General features: G+C 34.3%; 1 non-coding gene across 1 annotated transcript; it reads left to right on the top strand.

The window, feature by feature from the left end:
- Positions 1 to 2,990: 2,990 nt before the first annotated feature.
- On the top strand, positions 2,991 to 3,063 carry Trnaa-cgc (transfer RNA alanine (anticodon CGC)). The gene has a single exon. It is a non-coding gene; the product is annotated as a tRNA-Ala (tRNA).
- Positions 3,064 to 7,526: the final 4,463 nt, after the last annotated feature.

Below are 7,526 nucleotides of genomic sequence, written 5' to 3'. Positions count from 1 at the left end.
GAAAGCAGTAACCTTGAAACCTTTCTTGATGGAATGGAAAAATAAATGACTTATCTCATCTCCCAACCTCATTAATCTCTCCTGGGAGAGGCTTTCACCAAGTGCACTGCAGGAAAGGATTATTTGGAGAAGAGGGAGACAAGAGATATTTTGAATCTAATATTTCCTGGGCCTTTCTACACTTTGTGAATAACTCAGGCCTTCAAGACAACACCAAAAGAGACAAGAGTGGTTCATGAAGGCATGTTGCCTCATTCAAAATCTCAGAGAGGAGTATGACATTGAGCTGGTAAATTATACACCAATTTCTTTAAAAGTCTTTCTGTCTGAATTCAAATACTTTGAGACTGCACTGGATAACTCCTGTGACCTGATGACCTGTTAACTTCATTATCTACCAGGGTTGTTGTGATGAAGTGAATAATGGTTTGTTTCTGTTCGGTTTCCTAGTTGCTAGCATTTTTCTAGGCATTTCCCGGTGTTATACTATATTCTGACCTTGAAATTCTCAAAAAGTTGGGAAAATGACAGTATTGTCTGGTTTCATGCAAGGGCTTCTGCTGTCTTTTCTCTGTCAGTGTGAGGGCAAAGGAAATTTCTAAATCTGAGTGCAAATGTCACATGTACCTTGTACAAGGAGTCTGTGGTACTTTTTCCATACCTTGGGGGATATTTCCTGGTTTTATTTCTTATTTGAATTTCCTGCTAAGACCTTTTATTTGAAATCTATCTCCCTATCTGATCTCTTTATTTGGTGATTTGTCATTTTGCCTTTAGATGTTTTTATCACACCAGGAATTTTTGCAAACAATAAAACATTACTGCTAATGTTGAAGTTTCTTTGTGCTCACTTCCCTGATTCACTCCTTTTTAGCCATAGCTGCTGTCTTGGACTTTCTATTTATCATCTCATCTATGTTATACATTATAATAAATACAAATATATCTGTAGACAGTTATACGACTTTCTCTAGTAGATTTACAGAATGAATTGCTAGGGAGTTTGATTTTTGATTTTGAAATTATGTTATTGACATTTACCCATATCAACATATAATTTTGGTTTAATTTCTGTAATCAGCATCTCTATACTACAATTTGTCCATTCTTCTGTTAAAGGATATTTGAAAACGTTTTTGTTATCATAAAGCAATATTGCAATTAAACTCTTACAATGGGTTTCCTGATACAGATGTTCAAGAGTGATCTGCATTACATATTCAGACGTAAAATTACTTTGTTGGAAATGTATGAACGTTTGCGCACATTTACTTTGCTTGTTACTATCAAAATGCTCTGTGGTATGTTTGTCCAAATGTATAAACAGATAGGTACTTTAAATGGATTTCCATTTCTCCCAAACTTCTCCAGACCTTTTTTCCTTAGACCTAAAGACTTTTGCTTATCCCTGAAAAGAACTTGTATTAGACATATGTGTGTGAATATAATTAATTTTACACACACCCACATATATATACATATATGTGTGTAGAATACACATATACATATATATGTGTGTGTATTACATGTGTGTGTATGAAATTGCACATCTCTGCTCATAAAAGTGAGATTTTTTTCCCCTTTTGAGTTTTTATGTGAATAGACCCTTCTTGAACATTTTTGAAATTTCTAATAACTTCTTTTCCTTTTGTCTCATTGATTTTAGGAGTCCTTTATAAATTCTGCATACTAATCATTTGAGTTATATGCTGACAAATTTCTTTTCCCAGACCAAGACTTTGTCTTTAATTTTTGTGATGTTTTGTAGAGTATAAGATTTAAGTTTTAAGGCAGTTAAATTTACTGATCTTTTTTTCCCCAGTAGAATTTATAATCTTTTTATTTTGCTTTAAGAAATTTTTCTACCCAAAGGTCATAGAAATATGCTTACACATTTCTTCTAAAAGTTGCAAAGTTTCGCTTTTTACATTTAACTTTATAATTCACTGAAATTTACTTTTTTCTGTTGTGTGAGATTAAATCTAGGATTATTTATTTCATATGGATAACCAACTGTCCCATGACAATGGATTGAAAGGGCTTCATCTTTTCCACATGATTTGTAATGCCACCTGTGCCACACACTAACTTTTGTCACTTCTTCACACATGGAATTTTTATTGATGAATGGGTCTATTTCTGGGTTCCCCCATGTGTTCCAGAAGTATGTTTGTTCCTGCCTACACCAGTTCCACGTTCCTTTAATTAACATAGCTTGTGGTATTAAACCTTCAAATCTGGAAGACAGTTGCCTGCAAATTACTCCTCAATTTAAGGATTATTTTGGCTATTTTCTGTGTTTTATGCTTCTATACTAATTTAAGGATGCGCTTCTAAATTCCATCAATAACGATTTGAGTTATATGCTGAAAATCTCACTTTTATTTGAAGATTAATTTGAAATAACAGTATCATCTTTTATGCGTTTTTCTCCAGTTTTCCAAGGTTTCTTTCTGTCCTTCCATAATCCGATGCTGTTTCTAGGCAATCACTTCTGTATGTTTTGTTAGACACACTCCTAAGTTCACTATAGTTTTTGCTGATATTGAGGATATTATCATTTTCTATTATAGTTTTTATTTGTTAATTACTTGACTATAAGAATGTTACATATTTTTGTAGTCAATTTTGTACCCTACTGAATTTTTTATTATATTGTCCTATGATTCACTTATATTTTCAACCTTATCTAAGTAGAAAGAAGTGTTTCTGTTCCTGTATAATTCTTGCTAGTGAAAAGAAATTAAATTAACCAGAATTTGTATTTTGTCCCTCATTCGAAAGAGTGGTACTGATTTATTATGAAATATATCACAATTTTTTTAAAAATTAGAAAATTCATATTAGGTTATGAAACTTCCCATCTGTTCCTTGTTTGCCAAGATTTTTCATCAAAAGTGAATGTTGAGATGAGATAAATGTAGCTATTGTATTTGTATTATACCATATACAAATTAAATTTCAGCATATTAAAAATATAAATATGGGCTGGGGATATAGCTCAGTTGGTAGAGTGCCTGCCTCGCAAGCACAAGGCCCTGGGTTCAATCCCCAGTACCCCCCCCAAAAAAAGATTTTTCTTTCTTTTCTTTTTATGATTTTTGAACTATAATTTTTATATGAGTGTAGTTTTACATGAAGTTGTAGGAACAATGAGAGATACCAAAAGGGTTGACTATGTTTATCCCAATGGTATTATCTTGCACAATTATAGCACTACATTACAACCAGGAAATTGACACTGATTCAATCTACCCAACTTATTCACATTTCACAAATTTTGTGTGCACTCACTCACATGCAAGGTTATTTAATTCTATGCAGTTTTATTATACATGTAGATTTATGTAACCAAAACCACCATAGTCAAGATTTACAACAGTTTCATCACAAAAATCCTTCATGTTATATAGTTCCAGCTCCCTCCCTCCCTTCTCTCTAACCCTTGGCAAAACTATAGAGATCAAGAACAGATTAGTCATTGTCATTTTTAAGAATGCCTCATAAATGGAGTGATAAAATGTGTGAACTCTTGAAATTGGCTTATTTTTTTCCACTCATCATAATTTCCTTGAGATACATTCAACTTGTTGTGTATCTCAATAGCTTATCCCATTTGATTACTGAGGAGTATTCAATCATATTAATGTAACTCAGTTCATTAAACCAATCACCTGTTGGAGGAAATTTGGATTATTTCCAGACTTTTGTTATTTTGTACAAAGTTGCTGTGAACATTAGTCTAAGGGTCATAGCAATCTGAATAAGCCTGATCTCTTCTTGTCTTGAAGCCAAGCAGGGCTGGGCCTGGTTAGTACTTGAATGAAATAAGTGTGCATTGAAATCAATATGTACCGATGTATAAAATGGCTCTAACCTTTGAGTTGACATGTATGTCGCTTATGTTACCTCAAAGTAAATTTATTCACAGAGTAAAGATTAAGTTGTGAAGATGTATTTTTGCATTTTATTTTCTCACTAGAAAATATTGCTACTGCATATGCTATTAATATCAATAAAATTCTCTCTTAATGAGACACGTGCAGTGCTTTTGTAAAAGGACCTACCTTGAGTCATTTCAACACCATCTCCAACACAGACGATAATAATTCAATGTATGGCTTTAAGAGATTTCTCAAATGGTTTTAAAATGTTCATGTGCTCCTTCAGAAGAACGTACTTATCATCAGTATGTGCACTTTTTAACTAAGTCTTTGTTAAAAGGCTAGAAAGATAATGGAAAGTGGAAAACACACTACTGATACAGTTAAAAAATAGTTGGAATAAATAGATTTTCAGGGAAAGGAAAAAAAGAACTAGGACTGGTAAGTGAACAAAAATGGGGAGATAGAGAAGATCAAAAGGCTCTGGAAGCATCAGATGGAAGACTTGAGAAGGTGCCAGGAAAGTAAAAGCAGCATAGAAAATAAATGATAGGGAAGAGGAAAAAGCTGAAAGGTTTCTAATGGATAAGTTTTAAATATATGTGCAAAATAGCCAGCATTTTCTGGCATCTCAAGGGCAGGGCTGAGTATTGCCACAAACACTCTGTGTGGAGTAGGCGTTGCAGTGTGGAAGCAGTTTGTGGAAGAAAGAGTGGGAGAGAAGACACCAGGTGCCGATGTGTAGGAGAACCAGAGAATTACCCAGAACATAAATATAGCAAGAGAAAATCAGGAGCAAAGACAATTCCAGTGAAGGAGGACAGAAACGAGGGCCATATTGGTGAAATACTCTGTTGCCATATTTTAAGGGAAGCACAGTTCTTTATAGATAGATCCAGAATAAAGATGAAGAGTGTGCTCATATGGTTTGAGGAAAGGAAAGCTGTATTTGCTCTCAAAGGAACATGCTATTCCTCCTTATTTCTCACTTTATATAAGAATTGAAATGTGCCTACAGTATAAAAATATTGGTAGAGTCCACCCTATGAATAGGATGCTAAATTAAAAATCGATTTCAAGGGTTTATTTAGTATTCACATGCTTCTTAGCATCCCATAATCATAATCATAATTTAGCTATAGTTATGTGTTCATTTATAATGAATACAATTTAGACAGGGCCATGGGTTAAGAAAGAAAAGACCATGGCACAGATTGGCATCTAAGACGTATTATCTGAGGGATAATGAATGCATGTCATCTGCTTTCAAGCTCCTTATCACCCTGGTGGCCTGGCTGAAAGTTCACCTTTGACATTGCCCTGCTTTAGACTATTGTATGTGGATATACTAATAGTTTAATACTTACCAGATAACTTTCTGTCAATAAAAAGGAAGAGAAAATGGAAAGCATGATAGTATTGGTCATATGAATGGGATTTGAAATTCTAGTAAAGGTTTGTTTTGTTTACCATTGCATTTACAATGCTTTAAAAATACACACTAATTGGCCTAAATGTTGATTGAATAAATGTACAAAGAGGTAAAGAGGTATATTTGCACAAAGGAATATTATAAAGTAGTAAAAATGAGTGAAAAAAATATAAAAATATTATAAAGTGGTAAAAAATCACCATGTAATAACATGAGTGATTCTTAGCATCATAGTAAGGAAAAATATTTCAATAAGTTATATAAAAGAAAGCAAGGGAATGGCAAGATAGAGGATTTAGCCTAAAGGGGAAGCAGGAGTAAGAGTTGGCAGTGGCTACTCTCTGTTCTCTATGGCAAGAGGAGAATTATTGTTGTGGTTCTAGACTCCATTTAGATAATGGCTCAAGAATGCTTGTTACAATATTATGAGAGATATATGAAAGTACACAGAGAAATGATGACAGCACGTCAGTAAACTAAAGATTATTGGAACATCAAATGTTCACATTATATAAATGCATTCATCTGTGGAAGGAAAGGGAAAGAACTCAAAGTTTAGACTGCTCACATCATGGTGCTTACCTCTGGTTAAAAGAATGTGGAAAAGCAGGGAGTCTGAGAGGAATATGCTCCTCTGTGACTTTATATAGAGGAAAACACACAGTCCTTTTCATATGGGGGAGTGAGTGGTATCTACCAAAAAACTAGAGTGGAGTCTTCTTTCTAAATAAAGAACAAATTATCTTCTGTCATTGAGACAAAGAGAACCATCTACTTCCTGTTGATCTCTCTTTAGGCCAAGATTCTCAGGATACTCAGGTCTTAATGAGTTGGCCAATTATTGAAAGTTACCGTAGTTACAAAGTCTCCACATTGTTTTCATGACCCTAATTTTATATTTTTATTTTGTTAAACAATTTGATTGTGTTTTATGTATCATGAATACTTTAAATTATGCTCTTAACAAAGAGAGTTAAATATGACAAAATAAAAATGTGCCATTGATGTTTAAAGTCTTTGGTTTGCATATAGAAAAATAAGTCATGACAGGTAGCAAAAACAGTTGGATTAGCAAGAGAAAAAAATTCTCTTATGTAACAAGTGCCAGCTATTTAACTTTGATAAATAAGAATGTCTAGACAATAATGTTGGAAATACATAGAGCAGATAATGTATTTGGTTGAAATACTAAAAAGAAAGAAAGAAAGGAAACTGACCTCACCTTATGATTCAATCTGAGAGGACTAGCTTGAGGAAGCCTCTTAAATTTGTTTCTTGATACCATTATAAAAATATTACATGGGCTTCTGGTTTTAAAATGTCAGAGTAAGAACTTTCTGCATTCTTATATTATTCCCCAAACATTAACAAAAGACAGAAAAGAAACAAAAATTCAAAGTTAGGCCTCCAGATCACTGAAGATTATCAGTAGCCCTCACCACAGGGAATCAGAGCCAGTCAAGTGGAGTTGGAAAATGACTTACTGAGCAAAGATCAGACTCAGTGTCTATGGTGGGGGGCTACCCATGAAGTCTCAGAAAGTAGAATTAGAAGTATGAGATCCTGCAAGGTGGGTGGAAGTGGTTATCTGTTTGCTTATTTTAAAAGCTTGCATATGTAATGTGAATCCTGCCTTCCATCTGTTCCTCCTTCCTATCTCTCCTTAAGGTTTCTGAGAAGTGAGGTCCTCAGACTTCTAGGTCCTGTGTGACAGAGGAGGCATGAAAGGAAAGGTGTTACCACACTCTGACACTCTTAGGATTAAGATTGTTTTTAATATTAACATGTCCTCTTTGGAATGTTGTTTGTCTTCCTGTGCTGTGTCAGTTTTCCCTTGGCTCTTTCCCCTCTGTTTACAGCTCTTTTCTTGTTTTTGCTGTGTTGTTGGTGTTTGCTCCAAGGCGTGGTGCTCCTGGTGAAACCTGCAAGCCTTCAGGAGCTCTGTACATGTGGCAGGGATCTCTCCAGGCAGATGGGGCTTCTCTCCAGAAGTCTTAGTGTGTGCTTTCAGACAGTCCTACCAAGTACCAGTGTCTTCCTCTAAGTTCAGTTTATTACTTCTGTATTGTGAAAATGTCTTTGATATATGATGTGAATCATGGTTTTCTTAATTTGACTGACTGACAACCAGGGGTTAGGTCCATAGTTTTTAGAAACCACTGATTTGAATTAAATACATTCTTTTCTTTCTTGAAAAAGCTAGTGGATTT

The sequence above is a fragment of the Sciurus carolinensis genome, chromosome 8 (genome assembly GCF_902686445.1).
Source record: "Sciurus carolinensis chromosome 8, mSciCar1.2, whole genome shotgun sequence".
NCBI classification, from domain to species: Eukaryota; Metazoa; Chordata; class Mammalia; order Rodentia; family Sciuridae; genus Sciurus; species Sciurus carolinensis.
Note: the sequence above shows the minus strand (reverse complement) of the source record. Positions and strands in the feature narration are given on the sequence as shown.